A 27,427-nucleotide genomic window follows, 5' to 3' on the forward strand; every position below is an offset into this window, starting at 1 on the left:
TTATTATTATTATTATTATAAAAGAGCTTCAATGAATTTGAATTGTGGGAGAAGGATCAGATTTAATTTAACATTGACTGGGTGGTTAGATCAGAGCCAATGCAACTGGAGAAAAATATTTCTCTCAACACTTTATATATTTTATTCCACTCACTTCTTGCTTGCTTGGTTTCTGAGAAGTTAGATGTTATTCTTCGCTCCCCTACAGATAAGGTGTTTTTCTCTGGCTTCTTTCAAGATTTTTCATTATCTTTGATTTCCTGCCATTTGAATACACTCTGCCTCAGTACAGTTTTTAGGGACCATTTATCTTGCTTGGTGTTCCTTGAGCTTCCTGGATCTGTTTGTGGTTTGGGCTTGACATTAATTTGGGGGAAATTTTCCATTCCTTTCTTTCTTCTCCTCCTTCCTCATCACACATATTATACCTTCTGTTGTTCCAGTTTTGGGACATTCTGTTCCATTATTTCCACGTTTTTTCTCTTTGCTTTTCAGTTTGTGAAGTTTCTATCAACATATCATCAGAGATTCTTTCCTTAGCCATGTCCAGTATACTAGTAAGTATACCAAAGGCATTCTTCATTTTTGTTAGTGTTTTTGATCTCTATCTTAGACTCCTTAGAATTTCCAGCTCTGCTTATATTACTCATCTGTTCTTACATGTTGTCTACTTTTTCCATTAAAGTCCTTAGCACATAGTTGTTTTAGGCTTCTACTTTGATAATCCTATTATCCCTGTCTTATTTGAGTCTGGTTCTGATGCTTGATCTGTTTCTTCAAACTGTGTTTTGTGCCTTTTAATATGCCTTGTAATTTTTTGTTGAAAGCTGGTCATGATGTACTGGGTAAAGGAACTCTGGTAAATTACCTTTAGTGGTATGGTGAGGAGATGTGGGAGAAAGGAAAGCATTCTTTAGCTCTAAAACTCACAAAAGTGTGCAGCCATACCCTTCTGCAGTTTTTAACTCTCAGACCCCGTCTACACTGAGCTTCCTATAACTCTTCATTCAGGTTTCCCCGTCCCAGGACTGGTTCCTGCTTGTGGCTCCTGCTCTGGTAAGATGTGATTCTCTGCATTTCCCTGTCCATCTTTCCAATTTAGGGGCAGCAGTTTGCCCCACGACTGCTGACGCTTTAGTTTGTTCAGATTTTTATTTGTTGTTAGGATGAGGTGATGGCTTCCAAGCTTTTTATGTGCCAGACCAGAAACCAGAAAAAAAAATTGCAAATGTGCAAATTCCAAGACAGTTTCCTCTCTCCCAGAAAGTATTCTGAAGCCCTGAGCCAACGAGGGAAAAGGAAAAGATAAAGTAAGGTGATGAGCAGCCTAAGAGTCCGCCTGTTCCAATCATACCCATCAGAATCACTCACAATAGTTAGGCCATTGTGAGCAGGGAAACGAAAGGCAGCTCACGGCATCCTGACTGCGATCCCATTTCTCTAATGAGAGAGAGAGAGAGAGAGAGAGAGAGAGAGAGAGAGAAACTGAGTGAAAGAGGGTGGGAAAAAGTGAATATTTATTTATTGAGGGCCTGTTTCAAAGAACTGTCAGAAGTAACTGCAAAAAAATACCTGGAATCTTATCTCACTTTCTCCCACACTCCCATCTACCCAGCACCAGTTTATGCTGCATCAACCTTTTACTGTGGTGAAAAATAGTCAGAAAACATGATTTCCAAGTCATTCAAAAACAGTTTCACAGAAAAACAAAAAGGGACAAGGTTATGCAGAACTAGCTCAAACATTTTAAAAGCAGGTTAAAGAAGGAAAACTTTGATTTTATTTCTTATGAAGTTAGCATTACAGAAGGTGGACGGCAGAAGACATTAATGTGGTGTTGCCTGGTACTGGCCCAGGGTTTTCCTCTGATTCCTCCTTAGGGAGGGTAGGGGTGGATTGCATAATGGATAGATCACAGGCTCTGGAGTTACAATGTCCAGGTTCCAAATCCAGTACCACCACTTATTAACTATATGAACTCGGGCAAGCTACTTTTCTGTGCTTTAATCTTCTCAGCTGTAAAACAATGAAAGCTGTTTTCTTTTTCTTCTTCTTTTTTTTTTTTATATGTGCCTTAGGCATGCAAGAGCTCTAGCCACCGACACAGACATCAAACTAGAATGAACTAAGGACTGTACATCTGCTTTGCTCCTAATTCATATAAGAGCAACACCACCAATCAGGTGTCTCCTTGCCCTTTGACAGGGGGTTAAAGCTGTTTTCTATGAAGGTGAAATAATTAGGGTTACACACTTAAAACAAAACCTGGCACATGGTATCATCAACAGAAATTCTTGTCAATTTTTAACTCCAAAATTTATCTGGATACCTACCACCTACACCACTACCTTCCAAGCCCAAGCCACCATCATCAGTTCTTGTCTGGAACTTGGCAATAGTCTTAACTACTCTCCTTGTTTCCACTCCAATTCTATTCTAGTCTATTCTTCAGACAGAAGTTAGAGTGATAACTTAAAAACTATGCCGCTCCTCTGCTCAAAAATCTCCAATGGCTTCCAGTTTTAATCAGGATAAAATTCAAAGTCCTTACCATGGTTGATATGGCCTTACCTGATCTCACCCATTCCTGGCCCCTCCCATATTTCCCCTTTCCCATCTCCTACCATCGTCTACCTTACTCTGCTCTTGCCACACTGGTTCCCTAATTCTAAGACTTTGCATTGCTCTTACCTCTGTCTAGGTATTCACACTGCTTTCTAATCTAATTCAGGTCTCTCTTACATATCCCCTCCCCAGAAAGGCCTCTCTAACTACTGCCCAGAGACTCTACCTTGCCTCTTCTCTGCTTTATTTTTCTTTTTAGCACTCTTTGCCACTTGTCATTATGTATATTTGTTTATTTACTGTACTATTTCTTCTTCTCTTAGGATATAATTAAACTCTATGCAAACAAAGATATTTTTAATGGTTTTTTTTGTATCATCTGGATCTAGAACAATGCTTAGCATATAGTGGCTCAATATATATTTGTTGAATTAATGAATAAATATTTACTATTTTCCGATCTGTGGCATTTTCTTTATTCCAAATTATTCCAACAGCTTCCAAACAGGATTACATGCTTCCAATCTCTCTGTCCCCAATTCATCTACATACCACAAGATTATTCTACTAAAACGCTGCTTATTCCTCTACTCAAGAATACCCCTCTTTGAGCCCAGCAGTTCCGCAGTGTGCTGAGTCAGATTTAATACATTATATGAGAAGAGAGACTTGATGATTAAGTTTGGAAACTATAGGGTTCGAGAAGTTTGTGTGACTTTACCACAGAACTTCTCAGTCTTTATGAGTATGCAGTGTAAGTCTCTGGGAGAAGAATTTCATATTTCCCACTGTCTGTGACTACGGAATGAGTCCTTTTTCAAGGAGCAGGTCAAGGACTCAGTTTTTGTGAAATATGCTGTAGGCAACAGAAGTATTGAAGACAATTTACAAAAGTGGCCACCAGGGCTCCAGGTAAAATGGAAAGAATACAGTTGTCTCTGGTACCCTTCCTGCTTCCTTTCCCCATCTCTCTTCTACATTCTGTGGGTTCTCTTTCTCACCAACAGAGCTTATTAAGCAAAACCAAACAATGCCCCATTGGTATGTGCACCTTCTAGTAGCCTTTGAGAAGATAAGCCTTTCTGGGCTTCTAACCTACTTTAGTTTTCCTTTTGGTCAGAGTCTTGTTTTTCACAAACCTAAGCTATATTTTGAATCTTTTGCCTGCATACTGTATCAAGCAAAGAGAGAGTATCATAGTAGACACTCAGTATTTTTAGATTCATCTTAATAATTAGTAGGTACAAATTCAGCAAGATTCAGGCCATGCAAAGTGAACACTCCTTACTATAAATAAATCCTAAAAATTATATTAGATAATGCAGCTTGGATATTAAATCTATTACGTTCAGGTGTTGGAAAGAATGTCTTTACTGATACTATAATCTTATATGGTATGCTCATTGTGAACAAGGGACTTTCTCTAAATTATATTCCATATATTGCAAAAATGTTATGAGACTGGATACTCAATGTTTTTAATGACAACAAGAAGCACTATTTCACTGAAATCAATGTATTCATTACTGAAAATCTCTGAGGAAGGACTGTGTCTGTAAGAATTCAGAAAATAACCCAAGAGGTACACACCAGTCATATTCCAGAGTACCTGTCTGCCATGCCCTTTTGGAAGAGTCCTCACTTTTACTAGAAAATAGCTTTGTTTTATACTATGTACAGACTAGAGGCTATACTCCCTTTCCAGGCCATAGCCAACTGGGAAAAGGGGCACATACCTCACCTAAAGATAACTGTAGTAAACTGTCTTTCATCCTGATAGAACTTCAAATTTCCTCACAAGAAATTCTCACAGTAATTATCATTTTAAAGGAAGAGCTTATACACCAATCTGGATGGACATGTATCTTTGAGCAGAAGGACTTCTCTGGGTCTCCATCAATAGATGCCATTCCTTTCCGCCCTCCAGATAAGGCTTCACTGACCACAGAGGAAAATGCCCTCCACCCCAACCCCAGAGACAAGCCGGATTTAGTCTCTGTAATCCCATGCCCCCTGCCAGTGAAGTATTTAGGAATGGCATATTCTGGTGGCTTCTCCTCCTCACCAAGAGAGTTCATTAACCACCCAAAAACCTCTAACTGCAAATCTGACCAATAAAACATGATGGGGGAATCTAGTCATTTCCAGAAAGATTTTTAGAAAAAGTTTTCTCACTCCTAAGAAAAAGCCACAGAAGGAAGAAATGGCTGTAGCCATTTTACTAAGGATAAAGCCAATCCCAGGGACAGTAGAATGAAGGAATACAAAGAGCCCCGGCTTTCTGATGACACTGTTGAGCCTCCAACCAACCAACCAACTCTAAAGGCTTCCCTTCTTCTGACTTCCTGTTACAGGAGACACTACATTTCCTCCTTTTTCAGCCAATTTGAGACAGGATTTTAGTACTTGTAGCTGAAAGACTGCTGTCGGTTATACTTTACCAAAACAGGAAGATAGAATGCAGCCAAAATGGGAATTTATCAGCAAAATCAGCAGCAATCCTAGTACTATACAAAGGTATCAGTCAGAGACCAGATCCTTTCAATAGGTCCCGCAAGTTCCAACTCAAATGCCATCTCATTAAAAAAAATCCTGCCTAGCTCTTTAAGCTTTGTCACTGTTATTTGAATATGTCTCATGAGTCCAACAGACTTGAAAGCAGAAAACCACATCTTACTCAACTTTCAGTCCACAGCACTAAGGACAGTGACTTATAAGAAATAGATGTTCAAAAAATATTTGCCTAAAAATATTCTTAGGCTATTAGAGAACAAAAGGGATACTGAGGTTTCTCTTTCTATCTTTAGGTTAAAATAACAGGAAAGGCCTTATAAAGGGTTTCTTTTTCCTTCTTAAAGAGAATTTGAGTTACCCAAACATCTAGTTTAGAGTATAAAACACAATTAAAATGTGTATGATATCACACTGAGGGAGAAATAGAAGTTTCTGAGAAAAGTAAGAAAACTCAAAGGGAATTGATTGGGCAACTAGCTCAATCAACTCAAGTCAGTTTTCACATAATTATTTTATTTGGAATGCCAAAATCACTAACAGTGAAGATCATTTATTAGTGTGAGGCATAACACAAAATAAAATTTCAGATTAGACATTTCAAAAATGTTAATAAATGCATCTCAGAAACAAATTAAATGCATTATTTTGCATTATAAATAACATGTCCCTGTTTCCTCCCATTAATGAGGTTCTCTAAAAAAAGATTTTAAAATGGTGACAACTACTATGTCAGTTACTCTTATAGAATGGCAAGTAGAAAAAGGTGAGTTGTACAACTGGAGAATGGATAGCAAACCAGCTTGAAATTATATAATAATCAGGACAGTATCTTTATGGCAAGGCCTATCAGCATTTGACCATATTGAATAAAATTAGATGCATATGATTGCATTTAGGATGTTAAACCTTCTTGGTAAATAGAAAAAAATAACATATTCTCTAGTAAATGAATACCTAGAACTATTAGTAACAGAGAAATGGTTAAAAGCAACATAAATATGTTTCTTGCTGATGATCTTGGTCCACAGAAGCACAACCTGAGCTGTAATCATCAATATTGGTTGGACAGTCAGTTCTCTCAGTTCCTCAATAAACATTTACAGAGTACAGGTATTTTAAGTAAATGTTCTCTCAAAGGAATTAATATTTGAAAATCATATCCTCAAAATTATCTTCTAAAAGGATCTGTGTCTATAGTGAAAAATACAGTATTTCTTGGGAAGGGAAATTTCACCACATGTGAAACATAAAGTCATATTCCCCACAAAGCGTTCATACTAGATTTCTCTAAAAGCGTGAAGCTGATGGGTGTACACAGTCTTAATAAGACACAACAGATGGACATGTTTAGTGAAACATGGATAAGACTGTGGAGAAGAGACAGTTGATGACAAGCAGAAAAATGTACAATTCTCACTTGCATTTAAGTGTGGGGAACGGATTTAAAAGCTACTTGAGATGCCTTAGAATTGTAAAACATCATATAAAAAAGTTATTTTATACTGACTAAACAGCACAGTATTAAAAATTCACCTTTCATTCAAAATAACTCATAACTGGGTTTTTATATGGATAGAACTATAAATAGAGTATCAAGTGACAAAATCATACAACCAAGTAAAGACTTAAGTACAGAAAGAGACAGGTAAACAATATCTATTTTAGCTAAACAAGCTGACTCTGGCCAAATACTGTTTGAAACCAATGACTCAAATCTTGGAGCATTCTATACTGCAAAGTGTAAAAATCTGCAACATAGATCATGTAATAATCATGGATTTCAACAAACAAATGAAAAAAATGCATAGCAGGGAAAAATAAATCAGCTACTCCAATCCTGACATCTAGTTTTATTTTTCTTTTTGAGTGTTTTTTGTTTTTTCCAGGAGGATATGCCCTATCATTAGAGCTTCTGAGTTTTTTCTTCCCTTTAAACATGTTTAGCTTATACAAAAAACCCACTGAAATAACAGGGCAGAAATTCCTTTAACAGGAAATAATAAGATCATTGTTATGGAGCAAAAAATATTTACTAATATATGCTTTATCATAATCAATGTTTTACTTAAACAAGGTTTATTTTTACTTTCCCACAGTTCTTTGTTTCAATTTCTTAACAATGGATCCCATCTTATAGTTGACCAAAGAATTCTAAAACACACATGCAGGTGCCAAAGAATAGCTAATCAATAAAATAAGTAAAGCAAGTGAAATCAGATGTTCAATCTACATAGCTAACTTATAAATTGCAGGCAACATGGAAAGGGAGGAAAGAAAGATCTGACAAAAAAAAAAAAGAAAAAAGAAAGAAAGATAACTCGTACTCCAGAAACATTGCAGCTTGCCCCACAGTGATCCTAAAATTACCAGTGGAACACTTTGGTATTGGCACTAAAATGGAGTCAAATCTATTTTCTGATATGATTCTTAGGTATAAATCTGTTGCTAAAACTGACCATTCCTCACTGTTTTAAGTTCTTAGAAAGCTTCTGTTCAAGGTGATATGTACATTAATGTTTACATCCAAACTGATCTCCATCCTGTGAGGAAGATAAGCCTTCATTAAAGCACAGTATTAGGAGCCTTTTTCAGAAAATGCCAATATCCTTTCTCATTGCCCTTCTTGTTAGATTTCCTTTTTCTTGCAACTGGATTTCCTTGTTCTTGCAACTGGAACAATTCTTCTAGTGAAGAGAAGGATGGTACCAGGGCTGAGGGACAAGTTTCTAAGTATTTCTGAGTTGAGAAGAACCAACGGAAAGCTGCTTTTCTAACTGGATAGTTCCCAGAACGATTCAAGAAATGACAGCATTCAAATTCAAGCCTGAAGTTAATTTTATAATTTGTACTGTGACAGAAGGATCTCTAACTAAATTGTCTTTTCAGAACTGAAGTAACAATGTCTTTTCCTATGGCCTCTGTTGGTTTCCTGTCTGTCCTGCTCTTGGGGTGGTGCTCTGGTGGAGGGTAGCTGAGCCCAGGACTGAGGTCAAGTTTCTGAGCACTTTGTCAGCACTGCTGAGTGGGAGGGAAGAGAGGCTGCCATGTCTTCCTGGCAGTTTTCTTCTTGGGGCAGCTGGAAAGACTCAAGATTTGAGGTTGTGTGGAACTTCAATGGTTGGTCCATGGAAGCAAGTCACAGCATAAATTGGATTGTGGGCCTATATGGGAAGGTGATGCTCAAGGCTCTCAAATTGCTAAAAGTTGGCCCCGAAAGGACTCCGGCCCAGTTTGGGTCTTCTAAGAGTTTTAAAAGAAAAATGAAATATATATTCAATTAGCAATAATCGTGCCTTGGATAAACCTCATTGGCTATGATACTGCCACTGTGCAAAGCTAAAAGTGAGGTATTTTAACATTTATCAAGGGTCTGTATGTACTAGAGACAAGGCTAATAGATGGGAACACAACCATGAGTAAAGATAACATCCAGTCTCAAAGACACAGTTTAATGAAGGAAAATGTTTAAGCACTATAGATACACAGGGGTGAACAGATGTTAAAAGTATAACAAAATTATTGTTCTCAGAGAGCTAAGACATTGTGAAAGCATCAAATAAAAAATGAAAGAAGGAAAGAACCAAGATGGGGGTATACGTAAACGCTGGTACTCGCCACCTCCCACAACTGCATCAAAATTACAACTGAAATACAGAACAACCATCATTCAGAACCACCTGAAAGCTGGCCGAATGGAAGTCTAAAACTAGAGAAGTAAAGAATAAAGTACATTGAGGCAGGTAAGAGGGACAGAAGCACAGAACGGGCTGGTCTGGCACCCACATGTGGCATATTTTTAAACCAGAGGGATATTTCCACTGCAGAGGCCTCCTCTGAGAAGCAAGGGGTCCCAGCTCTACACTAAACCCCCCTGGCCCAGAGTTGCAGAGCTGAGAAGAGAAGTCCCTGTAACTTTAGGCTGTAAAAACCAGCATGGATTCTGGTGAGTGACATGGAGGTTGCTGGATATCCAGGCAGGCCTTCTTAAAGGGCCAGCACATGGACTTACTTGGATTCGATACCTCTGAGCTCCAGCGCTGGGCAGTGGCATTGGGAGAACCAGAAACATACTGGAAGGAACTGGATTGTCTGGCATCAGGGCAGGAACTCAGGGATAGCTTTCTCCCAGATGGAAGTGCTCACAGGGTTCATTGTTCCTGTGCTGGGACCTCACCCATCCCAGACCTGACTGGCAGCCATATCTGAGTTTCCATTATCATGGCTCATACTGTTCACTTCACCCTGGTGATTCTCTGAGACCCCATCCCATCAAACTTACAGCCCTACCCAGGCTGTTTGTAGTGGCATTTCCATATGAATGGCTTGTCCTGGCTCAGGCTTCAGACTTTCCTAAAACCTCTCAAACAAGCAACAGCTCATGTCAGCGTGCCCCATACTTATGATCCAGTACTAGCACCAGCCTGCTTGGCCTCACCTGGGCATTTACAAACCCAGTACAAATAGAAGCCATCTATAGATTGCTTGGTAACTCCTGCTGGGTGGCCCCAGGCAGTGGCTAACTTTGCACCTACTGGGAAGTCCCAGAGTCAGTGCACCTGGTGGACAGCTTCAGATCATACAAGATTACAACTCTACACATCCACAAGTGACACACTCAAGGAAATTAGTGAGAACATCAATGACATGAAAAAGGACCAGTCAGAAATTAAGCATACACTAACTGAGATAAAGAATAATTTACAGGGAATCAACAGTAGAGTAGAGGATACCAAGAATCCTCTACTATTTGGAATATGAGAAAGCAAAAGGCACCCAATCAGAAGAGCAAAAAGAAAAGAAGAATCCAAAAATATGAAGATAGTGTTAGGAGCCTCTGGGACAACTTCAAATGAACCAACATTTTCATTATGGGGGTGCCAGAAAGAGAAGAGAACAAGATGTTGAAAACCTATTGGAAGAAATAATGACAGAAAACTTCCCCTGCCTGGTGAAAGAAATAGACTTACAAGTCCAGGAAGCACAGAGAGTCCAAAACAAGAGGAACCCAAAGAAGTCCATACCAAGACATATCATAATTAAAATGGCAAGTGTTAAGAGAGAATCTTAAAAGCAGCAAGAGAAAAGCAGTTAGTTACCTACAAGGGAGAACTCATATGGCTGTCAGCTGATTTCTCAACAGAAACTTTGCAGGCCAGAAGGGAATGGCAAGAAATATTCAAAGTGATGAATAGCAAGGACCTACAACCAAGATTAAAACATGGAACAGACTGACAAATCTCAGAGGAAGGGGGGTTGGGGAGAGATTAACCCAAAATCTTATATGCATATATGCATTACATATGGACACAGACAATAGGGTGAAAGCTTGGGGCAGGGCAGGAACTGGGTAGAGGGGGGCAATGGGAAGAAAAAAAGGGGACACCTATAATACTCTCAACAATAAAAATTTTTTAAAAAAGATTGTTGTTTTTACCTGAAACCATGATCCTATTAACCAATGTCACCAATAACTCCAACTAAAAAATGACTGTTATTTTAAAAGAACCAGGGAACAAAATTAACTCATAGATATTAAAAATATGACAGAAAAAAATAAAAATATGATAGCAAAAGAAAAGTTGAAGAAAAATGAAGAAATCCACCAAAAAGTGAGGCAAAAAGACAAAGACATCAAAAAGAAAATTATTTTGTATAAAATAATTTTATATAATTTTATATAAAAAGAAAAAAATTAGAGGGTTAATCCAGTGTGGTCAATATCTAAATAATAGGCATTTGTTAAAGAAAAGACAGTGAAAATTAGGGAAGGAAACCATCAACTAAGTAATTGAAGATAATTCTCTAGAACAGAAGGATATGAGTTTCCAGATTAAAAGGGTCCACCAATAACCTGGCACTATGAAGCAAAACAGACCTATACCAAGGCACATCATTGTGAAATTTCAGAATACGGGGGACAAAGAGAAGATCTTACAAGCTCACAAACAGCAAACAGTAATTCACAACAAAGGACCAGGAATTGGATCAGTTTTAGTTTTTCAAAAGCAATCCTGAAAACTACAAGACAATGAAACAATGTTCTCATTATTCTGAAGGGAAATTATTTCCAACTTAAAATTCCATTGCAACTATTAAGTATTATAGTAAACGTGCAAGATCTCAAGGCATGTATGGCCTCAAAAAATGTACTCTTATTATTCACTAGAGGCCTTTTGCACAAATTCGTGCACCAGTGGGGTCCCTCAGCCTGACCAGCGGGATCGGGCTGAAACTCGCTCTGACATCCCTTGAGGGGTTTCAGATTGCGAGAAGGCCCAGGCCAGGCCAAGGGACCCCACCAGTGCACGATCAGGGCCAGGGAGGGATGCAGGAGGGCTCCAGGGCGTATCCAGCTCATCTCACTAAGTCACTGGTCCGCTGGATCCCAGCAGCAAGCTAACCTACTGGTTGGTGCATCTGCCCCCTGGTGGTCAGTGCACATCATAAGGAGCAGTTGAGCTGCCTTAGCATATCATTAAAATAGTATGCTTTGATTGGTTGAACCGATGATGGGACAACCGGTCACTTAGCATATTAGGCTTTTATTATATAGGATTCTTTCCTCAGGTTTCTGCACAAATGTGTATCAGCAAGGCTCTTCTTGACACCTTTTATAAAAGAACAAATCTTCATCCCCATCCCGGCTTTTGTGTCCTCCTTCTCTGAAACACTGGAATAATAATTCCACTGTTTTCTTTTAATCCCTCCAACCTGAAACTCTCTCACTAAAATATAATCTACAAGAGGACAAGGACTATCCACGTTCACTGATGTGTTCTGAGCACAACAGATTCTCAGTAAACAATACTGCTTCCACAGGAATAAATAAATAAATTTATACTAGTAGACAATGGAGCAATAGCATAATTACAGTATCTATTCAAATATGAGGATAAAGTGTAGGCATTTTCAGAAACACAGATCTTACAGAGTGCTTTGTGAAAGCAGAAAGAATATTCTTCAAAAAAGGAAGAAAAGATTATTCCCTACCTGGACTATGGTTTTCTGATTTTATCCTAAGTAGGATATCTATCCCTCTTACTACCTTAATTAGCAGATAAAATCTATCTCTGGTTCTCCCCTTTCACAAAGAAATAGCTTACTCTTAATTAATTCGATCTTATTAAGATTCCTTAATAGTATGATTCACTTAGTGGAAATTCATCCTGAAAGAAGCAGAAAACACAGACTTCCAAAAGCCTCACATGAATAGAATTTGGCTAGGTATGGTTATGGCCAGATCAGAACAGCTGATGCTTCTCCCTCCCTTCACTGTAGCCTAGCTGCAGCTGCAGCTGCCAGACATGGGAGAGGCTCACTGCTCACAGCACAGAATGTCGGCTTTGAACCATAGCTAGAGGCAGGCTGCCAGTCATCTGCAGGAGATAGCTGAAATTAAAATAGAAGTTAATAGAAAAACTCGACTACTTTTTAAAACGTGTCTACTTAATTAAGGCCTGTTAAGCTTATATTTCCAAATATATGATGCTTAAAAATATATTTAGTCATCTCTGACTAATCCATTTCATTCACTAAATATTCACAAACTAAACTTTGTTTCCTGAAATTTACATACATCAGCTTTTTAGACCTAGAAATTTGACTATGATCTCTTCTACTGCAGTGGCTAAGTCACTCATTTCTTTTTTTTCTTTTAAATCCCAGCATCAGTCACAGTATCAAGCACATATTACTTAATGAACTCATCCATACAACCCCCTCATTTGCAGAGACACTAAAGTTCAGAAACATGTGGCTAGCTCCAGAGGTTTATTTAGAAGTTAGAACTAGGACTAGCACACAGACCTTATTCCAGACTTTTCTTTTAATGTCTAATCCAATTCAAACAAAGATGTGGGGGAAAGCAACAATTAAATTTTGAATCGTGAATCATGCTGGCTCTTTTATGTAGTTACTAGTTTCCCTAAAAGTTAACCAGAAAGATTTACAAATAATCCAATTGGATCTGACCTCTTCAAAGGTAACAATTTTACATGCATCTAATAAAAATTCAAAAGAAAAGATCCTAAATTTTATATCCAAGGACAGTCTATTTAATCTGCATGAATTGAACATTTGCATACCCATTCTGAAGTATACACAGATTTAATCTTTCTGCAGACATCTAGCATCCTCAGACGTGTGAAACCAACATTCGCCTATACATCTGCACAGTAGATCATGTTCAGTTAATAAAGCTCATACAAGATGTGATGGGGAGGTACACAGGGGCTGCATCATTATACAAATTCTATACCGAAGGCACTGGGTATATATAAAAGCCTAAGCGACCGTCTGACTGGTAGTTATGATGCGCAATGACTACCAGGGACGCTTAATGCACAGGCATGGAACATGGAACTGACTGATGAATCTCAGAGGAAAGCGGGGAGGGGGAAGGGCGGGAAGAGATTAACCAAAGATCTTATATGCACACTAGAGGCCGTTGGCCTGGCCTGCAGGGATTGGATTGAAAGTGGCAGTCCAACATCCCCCGAGGGGTCCTGGATTTAGAAAGGGCGCAGGCCAGGCTGAGGGACCCCATCGGTGCATGAATCTGTGCACCGGGTCTCTAGTTTTAAGTATAAAACTGACAGATGTGCATTTTAGAAAGATCATTTGACAGCAACATGAAAGATGATTTAGAAGAGAGACAAAACTGTAGGCAAAGAGACCTTAGGCTGCTTGCTCAAGTAATTCAAGTGAGAAATGATGAAGGTCCAAACTAAAGGGATGATGGAACAAATTGAAGAAGTGAGTACAGATGTAAGCAGTACTGCAACTAGGATCCTGGTTAATAATTTAAAAACCCAAAGAACTACAATGTAAAGTAGAATCTTCAAAGTTTATTGAAACTATAATAAAAGGCAAATAAACAACTTTTCTAACATTATCTTCATGCTGTTAAGATAGTAACCAAGGCCACCAAATTTGTCCTTTAGATTCTCTGAGTAACTGTCTAAAGGTATTTTGGCTAAAACAAAGCCCCCCTTTAATCCCAGAGCCAGCATCCTAATATGTTACCATTGAAAGGGAAAGACAGGAAATGAATCAATAAACCCCAGGCACATGCTTGGCCTGGAAAGACACAGCATATCAAGGAGCAGAAATCTGAAAACAAAGGCTCTGGGTAATTAATGACCAGGCCGGAAACTGCTGACTGCCGGTTTAATTGTTTGAATAGTGCCCAAATTGTCTGATGAGGTGACCACCCTAAGACTTTTGTACCATTTACTGCCTATGACCACATGGGCAAACATGAGAAATAGTTCTAAAGAATGCAGGAATCTTGAATAACTTTTATTAATCATACCTATGATTCCAAAGAAAAATTTTAGAGTTATAACCTTATAATATTTATAAACTAGTGTCCCGGTGCATGAATTCATGCATATTGAAAAGAAATTAACTAGAAGGAATATACTAATATCGCTATTCACCCTTCCTCTATAATAGAAGTGTCAACCAAATTCACAATTGACAATGACAGATCGAAACACACACATGCGATTGGAGCCAGTGAGAGCTTTATATCCTATACTAGTAGCCCTGCGCAGGAATCTGTGCACCAGTAGGTCACTGCCGCCCTCCTGTAGCTCTCCGCCTGCTGCCCTGCCCTCCTGTAGCTCCCCCTGAACCTCCTCATAGCTCGCTGCCCTGCCCCCTCTTGTAGCTCTCCGTAGCCCACTTGTACCTCGCTGGCCCACCCTCCTGCTGATCCGTGATCTGGTCATGATGCGCTTGGTCGTTATGCCTCAGGGTGTAATGGCAATTACTCCTCTCTTATTATATCTACACTAATAAAAGACAAAGATGCTAGTGAGCTGGCTGGGCCTCCACTCATGGCAACAAAGTTTCAAGTATAGAAGATAAACAAATCCCAAATACCTGCTTCCAGCCAGCCTCCACTGGCAGCTTGGGTGGCTGAGGGTTGTGGCCAGCCTGCAAACAGCCATCAGTCCCTCACCCAGGCTGGCCTCCCCCTCATGGGGTGAGGGTCCCCGCTGGGGGGCTTAGCCAGCCTGCAATGGCCCTGAGCCCTCACCCAGACTGGCTAGGCACCCCAGCAGGACCGTCCACCCTGAAGGGGCTGTGGCCAGCCTGCCAACGACCCTCAACCCCTCACCCAGGCTGGCCAGGCACTCCTATATAATAAAAGGATAATATGCAAATTGAGCCTAACAGCAGAATGACTGGGAATGACTGGTCACTGTGACACATACTGACCACCAGGGGGCAGACGCTCAATGCAGGAGCTGGCCCTTGGTGGTCAGTGCACTCCCACAGGGGGAGCTCTGCTCAGCCACAAGCCAGGCTGACGGCTGCCAGTACAGCGGTGGGGGTGGGAGCCTCTCCCGCCTCCTCAGCAGCGCTAAGGATGTCTGACTGCAGCTTAGGCCTGCTCCCCGCTGGCAAGTGGACATCCCCCGAGGGCTGCCGGACTGCCAGAGGGATGTCTGACTGCCAGCTTAGGCCCAATCCCCCCCAGGGAGTCCCAGCCTGGGAGGGGGCACAGGCCGGGCTGAGGCCCCCACCCCCCCGAGTGCACAAATTTTTGTGCACCTGACCTCTAGTAGGATAATAAAGAGCTAATATGCTAATTAGACCAGACAACAGAATGACCGTCCGGTCATCCAGACGACCTTCCGGACGAAGCCAGGGCAGCTGTGAGGGCCAAGGCAGCTGGAGTTGCAAAGGCCTACCCTTGTACGAATTTCGTGCATCGGGCTTCTAGTATATAGATAAACTTGCTTAATTAGACCTGCTTTCTGATTTAGCTAAACTTTTTTCAGCTCAGTGAAGCACCTCAACTTCTCTTTCAGGTAATTGTCAGCTACACAACAATAAATATCAACACAAAGCAGGTTATTATCGTAGATCACGCAGGGAGAACAAAGGGTAAAATATTTAACTGCAGCAGTGTTTGACTATATTCTGCACAGTGAGAAAACCTGATGTCATTTTCAAGGTCCACCATTTCTTTCTTCTTTTTAGTCGGGTCACGTTTCTAAGCTTTCTACACCTCCATTTTCCAGCTAATGAAAAGAAAATAGGATTCTGCCGAGTCTCCTATTTACATACTCCAGGACTTCTGTGAGGGTCAGATGAGATGAGGCACGCTAATGATCTTTTCATGACATATTAATACCCTTCAGAGATGAGCACCAATGACTACATAAGAATTAGAAAACAAAAATTATTCAGATTAAATGTATATGCCCTTATTTACCGTTATACTAGGGAGGTATGGAGTTGGAAGAATGTAAGTGCAGGCTGGTAACTACCAGTAAGTACTCAAAAACTGCTCAGTATACTAGAGTAAGCCAGTTTTCTCCCTTGATTAGGTTAGCATTTCCTCTCTCATGTTTATCTTCGCAAGTATAAACCAACAGAAAAGTTCTTTCAAAAACTGAACAAAGAAGTAACTCAGACTACTTAACCTGGCAGTGTTTTCCTGTTGGCTTCACTAAGTAAATAAGGGATATGAAGCCAAACTAGACTATTACATCATTCATTCAACAGGTGTTTATAAAAAGCTGTGTATTATGCTAAGTCCTCAGCAGAAACTTACAATCTAGTAGAGATAAAAAGATACACACAAAGACTTTAAATGACAATGAAAAGCAATAAGGTAGATAAATTCTAAAATGAGTTGTGCAGCCTGGCCCCTGTGGCTCAGTGGTTGAGCATCGACCCATGAACCAAGTGGTCACAGGTTCAATTCCAGGTCAGAGATCATGCCAAGGTTGTGAACTTGATCCCCAATAGGGGGCATGCAGGAAGCAGCTGATCGATGTTCATCAATGTTTCTATCTCTCTCTTCCTCTCCTTCTAAAAATCAGTAAAAAGATATTTTAAAAAATAATAAAATGAGTTGTGCAGGAAAGAGAACTAAGAGGAAATCAATGTGGATAGACCTGAGAAAGACTTTACTGAAGGATGGAACTTCAGGTAGGCCTCTAAAAAAGGTAAGATTTGATTATGTGGAAAGCAAAGGGCTTTCTAGGTCTCCAGATCAACATGAGCACAGATTTGGAATCAGAAATCTACATGCTCTGTTTTGAAAACCAACAAGGAGATAAGCCTAGTTACAGGTTTTGTGGCCATTAGATTAGATTTGGTCATTAGATTTGGTATGAAGTCCACTGGCCAGTTTCCAAAGTACTGAAGACAGGGGCTCAAGAGCTTCCTGCATCCATTATAGTGGATAAAACTATTACATACTTTGCCTATTTCTAATTTTAATGAGAACATTAATTTAATGATATCAAATTCAATTCAATTAACTGACATGCTTATGGCAAAGTAGGGAGATTAAAGAATCCTTCAGGCAGAAGAAACAGTAAGGTGCCAAGTTACTAAGACAGAAGAAACCTGTTAAATTCAAAGAACTTTAAGGGGGCATATAACCAGTTAGTATAGTGGAGTTAGTAAAAGCTCAGCCTTTGAAGTCAGACTAAGGCTTACTGGTAAGTCTTGGTTATGCCACTTAAGGCTTACTTGCTCTATGACGTGGGCAAATTATTTAACCTCTCCATGCCTCAGTTCCTCTACTGTAAAATAGAGATATTAATAAGTCCCCATCTTATTTAAGGGTTTATGTATATGTACAGGAGTTAGCATAATGCCTAGCATGTGGTAAATGTTCAAGAAATGATAACCTTCATTGCTATTGTACTTAAGGTCAGGGTGTATAGAGTGTAATCATCCTTCTTGGCTTTGTTAAGAATCCTGAACTTTATCCTAAAAACAATAAAAGCCCCTGAAACAGGTTTAATCAGATTTTTTGTTTTAAAAATATGGTGTAATTAGTACTTCTTATAAGAAACCCCAAAGGAAAAATATACTACTAAAAAATGTTTTCTTTTCTTTGAGGGATATGCACCTGTCTTTCTCTGAGATAAAATTCTATAAATGACTACATACTATTTTCACTGCGACATCCAGAAAGATTAGAGCCCTATCTGAAGCTCCTGGGCCCTTACTGCCTGCACTTTTGTGTTCCCTTCCCCCACAGCTCATGATTATTTCCTACTGTTCTATGTATTTTCTGAATCACTTCTTTTTCTTATTTATATTTTAGAATTATTGTTTTTGTATTATTATTCTTCAAAGCTACTTTAGCCATTTATAGAATGAGGTGCAATTTAACGAAACAAAAATAAAGGGCGTATGCCGAAACCGGTTTGGCTCAGTGGATAGAGCGTTGGCCTGTGGACTGAAAGGTCCCAGGTTCGATTCCGGTCAAGGGCATGTACCTGGGTTGCGCGCACTTCCCCAGTGGGGGATGTGCAGGAGGCAGCTGATCAATGTTTCTCTCTCATCGATGTTTCTAACTCTCTATCTCTATCTCTCTCCTTTCCTCTCTGTAAAAAATCAATAAAATATATTTAAAAAAAATAAAATAAAAAATAAAGGGCGTAAACACCACAGCCCCATAATGCACGAATCATGCATTATAGATGCAGTCCCAGCATGCCACCCAAATCACTCTTTTGCTGTAAACCTAGTCAGATGAGGCAAGAAAACCAGATGGCACAGGAAACCTTCTATGCAAAGAAAGAGCAGCTGAGGAGTATAGAAGGCCCTTCCTGCACGAGCGGGCGCAGTTAGGGCAGTCAGTGCCAGCAGCAGCAGAGAACTGGAAAGTGTCAAGCTGCTGGGAAGTTATGTACCAGATCAAGGCTGGCGTTTTTATTTTTTGTTTATGAATGTTTTCTCCCAAAAGTACTTCACTTCGTCATAACCTTCATTGCTCTACTGTTCTATTTTTTTTCAGCTCATGAAACCCTTTGTTGCTTCATTTATCTCCCTCCTCAACTTGGATCTAACTGTCAGCTATTTCAACTCTCACCTCCTTGGCCACAGCAACTCCTAGGTGCATTTGTCCTTCTACCATTCCAGTCCCCAGCCTGGGTCATTCATATTGTCTACTTCTCCTCCTGGGCTGGAAAGCATTGCTGACTGTGAGTCTATCAGGAACTCCCTCACTGCTAATTATCAATGCTTTCATTCACCACTTGACTATCATATGAGTACCACCAGCTGTTCTAAACCTTTCCCCACACTATAGTGTGTAATGTACTGGCTCCTTCCCTGGTGCCTCATCTCCTACATTACAGAATGAATTAAATCTCTTCTATATGAAAAAACTCATTTTCCTTCTATATATTTCACCCCAAAGCACCTTTGTAGCAAAGTGCCACTTGGTTTTCAGGATACTGCATTCTCTTGGTTTTCTTCCATGTCTCCTTTGCTGGTTCCTTCTCTTTTAATGTTTGAGTGCCTCAGGGATCAGACAGTGGTGCCTTCCCTAATCATAATCACTACTTAGGTGGTGTCCATCTGTCAGAAGTCCTACTGATTCCACTTTCAAAACATTGTAAGTCTGACCACTTAGCACTACCACCCTGTCCCACCTGGTTTCCTAGTTTCCACCCTTGCTTAATACACTCTATTCTCGACACAGAAGCCAGAGGATGCTTTTAAAATGTTAAATTAGATGAAATCACTTCTTTGTTCAAGCACCTCTAACGGTTCCCTAATTTTAACAAGAACCAATGTCCTTACAATGGCCTACAAAGCCCCCAAATCTCCCGCACTCCTGCCTCCCATTTACCTTTTTGACCTCCTCTCCTACTATTCTTTCTTCTTGTTCACTCTTGCTCTTCCTTCTTGTTTGCTTTTCTCTCGCCATGCGAATATCCCTGCTACTCCTTGAACACACCAAACATTGCTGCCTCAGGACCTTTCATTTACTCTTCCCTCTCCCCGGGTCACCCTCTTATCTATATACAGAGATTTCTAATTTTTGCTCAAATATCAGTAAGACCTTCCCTGACCACTCTATTTAATATTGTAATCAACTTCCCTACTCCTCATGCGCCTCTCCTTGCTTTATTATTTCCACATATTAACATCTAATATACTACACAATTTTCTTATTTTGTTTATTGTCTCTCTTCCCCCATTAGTATGTAAAGCTTATGAGAACAGAGATTTTTGTCTGTATTCTTCATTGTGGTATTCTCACCACATAGAACAGTCTGAGACACATAGTTGGCTTTCAATAAAGATTTCCTGAAAGACTGAGTGACTGAGTGAATGTAAGAAAGAAAAGGAAAGGGAAAAAAAAGGAAGAAACTTGCCCAAAGCAATGCAACAATTAATATAGTGCAGCTAGCATTATAAACAATATGGTATAGACAGGTCTGCTTGACTTCAAAGCCCATACCATCTATCCTATCTAATAAAAGATAAACATGGTAATTGGCGTACCGCTACCCTTCCCATCGGCTAATCAGTGAGATATGCAAATTAACTTCCAGCCAAGATGGCGGCTGGCAGCCAGGCAGCTTAAACTGAACATGAGGCTTGCTTGCTTCAGTGATGGAGGACTCCAGCGTTCTCCGCCTGCCTTGCCGGCCTCTGACCCTGCAGTTTGAACATTGTAACAAATATAGAAGCTAAAGAAAACCCCAGAAACCAGCTTTCAGCGAGCCAGGATCTCAGAGCTGGAGTTGATACTGAGTTTCGATTACAGAATCAAAACAAACCAGATTCCTACTTTCAGCAGCGGAGGCCTCAGAGCTGGAGCCAAGACTCAGAGCTAAAGCTGGCCCAGAATAAAAAAAGAAAAAAGAAAAAGGGAGCGGTTGGGAGCTTCCGTCACCCACCAGCCTGAAAACAGCCCTCAGCCCCTCACCCAGACTGGCCAGGCACCCCAGTGGGGACCCCCACCCTGAAGGGTGTGTGACCAGCTGCAAACAGCCCTCAGCCCCTCACCCAGGTTGGCCAGGCATCCCAGTGGGGACCCCCACCCTGATCCAGGACACCCTTCAGGACAAACCAGCCGGCCCCCACACGTGCACCAGGCCTCTATCCTATATAGCAAAAGGGTAATATGCCTCCCAGCACTGGGATCAGTGGAGCTGCGAGGGCTCCCGGCACCGGGATCAGCGTGACAAGGGGCAGCGCCCAAACCCCCTGATCACCCTGAGGATCTGTGTGTGACAGGGGGTGGGGCCCCAACCTCCCTATCAGCCCTGCTCTGTTCGTGACAGGGGAAGGTGCCCCAACCCCCTGATCAGCCCTGCTCTGTGCCTGATATGGGGGAGCTCCCCAACCCCCTGATCGGCCCTGCTCTGTGGGTGATAGAGGGCGGCGCCCCAACCCGCTGATCCGCCCTGCTCTGTGTGTGACAGGGGGTGGTGCCCCAACTCCCCTATTGCCCCTACTCTGTGAGTGACAGGGGGAGAGCTCCTCAACCCCCTGATGGGCCCTGCTCTGTGCATGACAGAGGGGAGCTCCCCAACCCCCTGATGGGCCCTGCTCTGTGAATGATAGGGGGGAGCTCCCCAACCCCCTGATCGACCCTGCTCTGTGCGTGACAGGGGGGAGCTCCCCAACCCCCCTGATGGGCCCTGCTCTGTGCGTGACAGGGGGTACTCCCCAATCCCAATGGGCCCTGCTCTGTGCGTGACAGGGGGGAGCTCCCCAACCCCCTGATGTACCCTGCTCTGTGCGTGACAGGGTAAGGAGCCCCAACCCCCCTGATGGGCCCTGCTCTGTGTGTGACAGGGGGCAGCGCCCCAACCCCCGGATTGGCCCTGCTCTGTGCGTGACAAGGGGTGGCGCCACAAGCTCCCCATCAATGCCTCAACCCCCCAATTGGCCCTACCCTGAGCGTGACTGGGGGTGGCATTGCAACCTCCTGATCCACCCTACTCTGTGCATGACAGGGGGCGGCGCCCGAACTCCCCAATCGGCCCTGCTCTGAGCCCGACCAGGGGCTGCACCTAGGGATTTGGCCTGCCCTCTGCCGCCCGGGAGCAGGCTTAATCCAGCAGGGCGTTATCTCCCGAGGGGTCCCAGACTGCGAGAGGGCAACAGCTGGTCGGTAGCTATGACATGCACTGACCACCGGGGAGCAGATGCTCAATGCAGGAGCTGCCCCCTGGTAATCAGTGTGCTCCCACAGCCAACCTCCCATGGCTGGCCAACCTCCCGCAGTCCCTCCCCCTGGCCGGCTGGGTGGTCAGTGTGCTCCCACAGCCAACCTTCCATGGCAGGCCAACCTCCCGTGATCCCTCCCCCCGGCCGGCCAACTTTCTGTAGTCCCTCCTCCTGGCCAGCCAACCTCCTGCGGTCCCTCCTCCCAGCCAGCCGGCCCCAATCGGCCCCGATTGGGACTGGGCGAGATGGCCCCAATCAGCCCCGATCGCTGGCCAGGTCAAGGGATCCCACCCATGCACGAATTCATGCACTGGGCCTCTAGTTCTATTATCACATCAATTAAGAAGCTTCTAAATAAGTCAATCTGAGAAAGACAAATATCACATGATCTCACTTATTTGTGGAATCTGATGAACAAAATGAACTGACCAACAAAATAAGACCCAAAGCATGGAGGCTTGGAACAGACTGATATACCTTTATGTGAGGGGTTGGAGGGATGAGAAGAGATAAACCAAAGAATTTATATACTTATATGCATAGCCCATGGACATGGGCAACAGGGTAGTGAGGACCTGGGGTGGGGAGTAAAGGGGGAGGAAATGGGAGATATTTGTAATACTATCAACAATAAAAATATATTTTAAAAAAAGAAGATCCTAGTTAAAAGAAATACCTTAAGAGTTTAAATGAACTCAATAAGCATTATCATAAAAAAGAGAAAAAGAATAAGTAAAAGAGGCAAGATAACTGTCTCCTGAAATACAATTAGAACATAAAACACTGAACATCAGTCAAAGAAGAAGAGTGATCTTTGAGAGACAGGAAATAAATGAGGAAAGGCCAGTGAATGCCTTGAGAAAGTGTGCAGGTCACAACATAGTGAGCGGAAACCCAGCAAAGTCCTTGAGTTGAAGAGACAGAGCTGAGAGTCTAGAAAGAAAAAAGCCAATAGACACTACAAAATGGAGTACCAGAGAAGAGAAAGCTACACATGGATAGAACACTAAAGTTCCACAGAGGGTACCCCCTTCAGCTTTCAGGAGTCTACTAATTGGTTCATGTGTGTGAAAAAACTACCCGAGACCAAAGAAAGAACCATCTGAGAGGATTATAGAGAATAGTGTCTAGTAGACTGAGTACTGCTCCAATCATGAAAGACCCAAAATGGATCAAACTTTCCAAATAATTTAACTACATATCCAAACAAAGATTAAGTTGAGTTATAGAAATATAAAAATATGTGGCAACCAGTAAGATAAAATTGACAAATTCTGCCAACCAATCAAAGACTAGCAGGCATGTAAAAAAGCAGGAAAATATAACGAAAATTGAGGAGCTATATCAACCATTCAAATCTGATCCAAAACTGATAGAGACGCCAAAATTAGGGGACATGGAATTAAAAGTTATTAAAACTGTACTCCATATGTTCAAAAAGCTAACTAAAGACATAGAAGATGTTTAAAAAAAGCCCTAATCAAGTTTATAGAGCTCAAAATGACAATGTCCGAGGATAAAGAATTAACTGGATGAGATTAATGGCAGATTAGACATTGTAGAAGATTAGTACACTTAAAGACACAGAAATAGCAACTATCCAAAATGAAATACAGAGAGAAATAGGAATTTTTTAAAATGGAAAAGCACATCAGTGACCTGTGGGAGGATTTCAAGCAGCCTAATATATGTATAATGGGAGTCTCTGAAGAAAAGGAGAGTGAACCAGAAAAATCAGTTAAAAAATAAAGGCTGAAAATTTTCTGAATTTGATGGAAACTACATTCACAAATCCAAGAACTTCGGTGAACACCAAACATAAGAATCATGCAGAAAACCACACAAAGGCACATCATAATCAAATTATTGAAACCAGTGATATCAGAAAATCTTAAAAGCAGCCAGAGAAAAAAAGGCACATTACATACAGAGGCATAAAGAAAAAGATGACAGCAGATTTCTTGACAAGAACATAAAGACCAAAAAGGCAAAACAGAAGTATATTATTGTAAGGTTCTTATACTGTATGTGAAGTGCTGAATATTACTTAAATGTAGACTATAAGTTAAAAACCTGTATATGGATGTTCATTGCAATTCATAAATAATAGCCAAAAACTGAAACCAACCCAAATGTCTATCAACACAGGAATGGATAAGCAAATTGGAGTAAATTCATACCATAGGGTCTACTAACAATAGAAAAAAATGTTGATTCGTACAACAAAATGGATGAATCTTAAAATAATTATACCGAGAGAAAGAAACCAGACAAAGAGCACATACTGTATGATTACATTTATATGAACTCTAGAGGACACAAACTAATCCTCAGAGTCAGAGAACAGATCAGTGGTTGCCTGGTTGTAATGAGGGACAATACAGATTACAAGGCACACAATAAACTTTTAAGAGTGATGGATATCTTGATTGTGGTGATGGTTTCTTTCACATATGTAAAACATTAAATTGTACACATTAAAATATGTGTAATTTACTGTATATAAACTATTCCTCAATAAAGCTGCTTAAAAAACAATTTTGGACTTAAATTTAGGTTAAAAACAAAAAATATGTAGACTATCTACAGTGCTCTGGCTCCACAGAGTAAAAATAAAATAGATGAAAGCTAGAACTAATAAAATACTTATAATTTTTAAGGGTTAAGTTGGATCACAGAAACCAACTACTCAAATACTTTCTTATTAAAGACTAGAGGCCTGGTGCACGAAATTAGGCATGGGTAGGGTTCCTAGGTCTGGCTAGCGATCAGGGCTGATCAGGGCCTTCTGGCTGCCAGCCAGGGCCTCCCTTCCCCAAGCTGCTGGCCGGGGTCTTCCTTCATTTTGCACTGCCCCCTGGTGGCCAGCACACGTCATAGCGAGCATCGAACTTCTGGTCTCCCAGTTGAACTCCCGAGGGGGCACTTTGCACATAAGCCTTTTATATCCTACTAGAGGCCCAGGGTACAAAATTTGTGCATGGGAGGTGAGGAGGGGGGTGGGTTCCCTCAGCCCAGCCTGCACCCTCTTCAATCTGGGACCCCTCGGGGGATGTCTGACTGCCGGTTTCGGCCCAGGGATCGGGCCTAAACTGGCAATCGGACATCCCTCTCACAGTCCTGGACCACTGGCTCCTAACTGTTCACCTGCCTGCCTTCCTGGGCCACAAATCTTGTGCACTGGGCCACTAGTCCTCTATAATAATAAAAGTGTAATATGCTAATTAGACAAGATGTCCTTCCAGACATCCTTCTGGATGAAGCCGGGGCTGCAGCCATGGGATCAAGGCAGCCAGTGCGGCTGCAAGGGAGGGATCGAGGCAGCCGGGTCTACTCTTGCATGAATTTCATGCATCAAGCCTCTAGTATATAATAAAAGCCTAATATGCAAATTGTCCCCTGGGGCAGTCATTCGACAGGATGACCAGGAGTTCAACCACTTGCTATGATGTGCGCTGACCACCAGAGGATGGTGCGGAACATGGCGGGCATCGACAATCGAACTTCCAGTCTCCTGGTCGAACTCCTGAGGGGATACTTTGCACATTAGCCTTGTATATCCTATCCTATCTAATAAAGAGGGAATACGCTAATTGACCCTCACACCATCATAAAGATGGCGGCGCCCACAGCCACAAGATGGAGGCGCCCAGTCCCCTCAGCCCCACCCGGGTGCCTGTCTCTGGAGTCCCCCAGTCCCCTCAGCCTCCCGGCCACCCAGGGCTGGCCCAAGGCACAGGCAAGCCTCAGATGGCATCTGCCCAGCTGCCCAGGGCCAGCCCAAGGTGCAGGCAAGCCTTGGATGGTGGCTGCTGGGCCACCCGAGGCTTAGGTAACCAGGGCTGGCCAAGGCTTGCGCTGCCGGCAGTAGCAGCAGCAGAGGTGTGATGGGGTGTTGCCTTCACCTGATTGCTGGGTGGCCTCCCACCTGAGGGCTCCCGGACTGTGAGAAGGGGCAGGCTGGGCTGAGGGACCCACCTCCAGTGCATGAATTTTCATGCACCGGGCCTCTAGTATAATCCTATATAATAAAAGCCTAATATGCTAAGTTTCCAGTTGTCTGGTTAGCCATTCAACCAATCAAAGCATAATATGCTAATGATATGCTAAGGCCATTCAACTGCTTTCTATGACATGTACTGACCACCAGGGGCAGACGCTTGGACCAGTAGGTTAGCTTGCTGCTGGGGTACGGTCGATCAGGACTGAGCAAGACGGGCTGGACACACCCTGCAGCCCTCCCATGGTCCCTCCCAAGCTGGCCAATCTCCTGCATCCCTCCCTGGCCCTGATCGTGCAACTGTGGGGTCTCTCAGCCTGGCCTGTGCCCCCTTGCAATCTGGAACTCCGCGGGGGATGTTGGAGAGCCAGTTTCGGTGCAACAGTGGAATGACCCATCACTATGACATGCACTGACCACCAGGGGGCAGACACTCAATGCAGGAGCTGCCTCCTGGTGTTCGGTGCACTCCCACAGGGGGAGCACTGTTCAGCCAGAGCGGGCAGTGGCAGTAGTGGGAGCTTCTTCTGCCTCTGTGACGATGCTAAGGATGTCCCCAGGGGAGTGGGCCAAAGCCGTCAGCCAGACATCCCCTGAGGACTCCCAGACTGCAAGAGGGTGCAGGCTGAGCTGAGGGATCCCCACAACCCAGTGCATGAATTTTGTGCACTGGGCCTCTAGTATATAATAAAAGCCTAATATGCAAATTGTCCCCTGGGTCAGTCGTTTGACAGGGAGACCGGGAGCTGACCACTAGGGGGCGGCACAAAACATGGCAGGCGTTGGCAACGCGGTGCTGGCAGGCGGTGCTGCTGCCCAGCTCCCAGGCACTGAGGGAGCCAAGCAGGGGGCCTGGCCCCGATCAACTGTGGCGCAGGCGGGATGGTAGAGCAGGTGAGGGTGTGGTGCCAGGCAGGGCTGCGAGGCTGCGGGGCTGCGATGCTGGGGGCGTGAGCTGGGCCCCATCCCTGCAGGCCACCCTGAGGAACCCCACCCATGCACGAATTCGTGCACCAGGCCTCAAGTCTATAGATAAAAGATATCCCAGAAAATTAGTGACTTGCCCAAGGTCTTACAGCTTCAGTTAAAGGCTTAATAAACTGTTTTAAGATCCACAATGGCAGGGATTGTTATTTAGGCCACCACTGTATCCTTTTTACCTAGTACAATGCCTGGGACATGGTAAGAGTTCAATAAATACTTGTTAAAAAGGAAGGTAAAAACGAAGATAAAAGGAAAGGAAATCTCCCTTGCAATATGACTGAAAGTATCTCCCTATCTTCAATTTTCTAATCTCTAACACAGGTGAGAAAATTAAGCAGTATCTTTAATATCATAAATAGAAGAGAATAAATTATATTCCATATTTTTAGCTTACTGAATATTTTATTA

General features: G+C 42.3%; 1 protein-coding gene across 1 annotated transcript in view; it reads right to left on the reverse strand.

The window, feature by feature from the left end:
• The window catches only part of SIK2 (salt inducible kinase 2), a 129,182-nt gene that overhangs the window by 97,350 nt on the left and 4,405 nt on the right, over window positions 1-27,427 (reverse strand). The gene's annotated exons all lie outside the window — the stretch shown is intronic.

Source organism: Myotis davidii, unplaced genomic scaffold (genome assembly GCF_000327345.1).
Source record: "Myotis davidii unplaced genomic scaffold, ASM32734v1 scaffold97, whole genome shotgun sequence".
NCBI lineage: Eukaryota > Metazoa > Chordata > Mammalia > Chiroptera > Vespertilionidae > Myotis > Myotis davidii.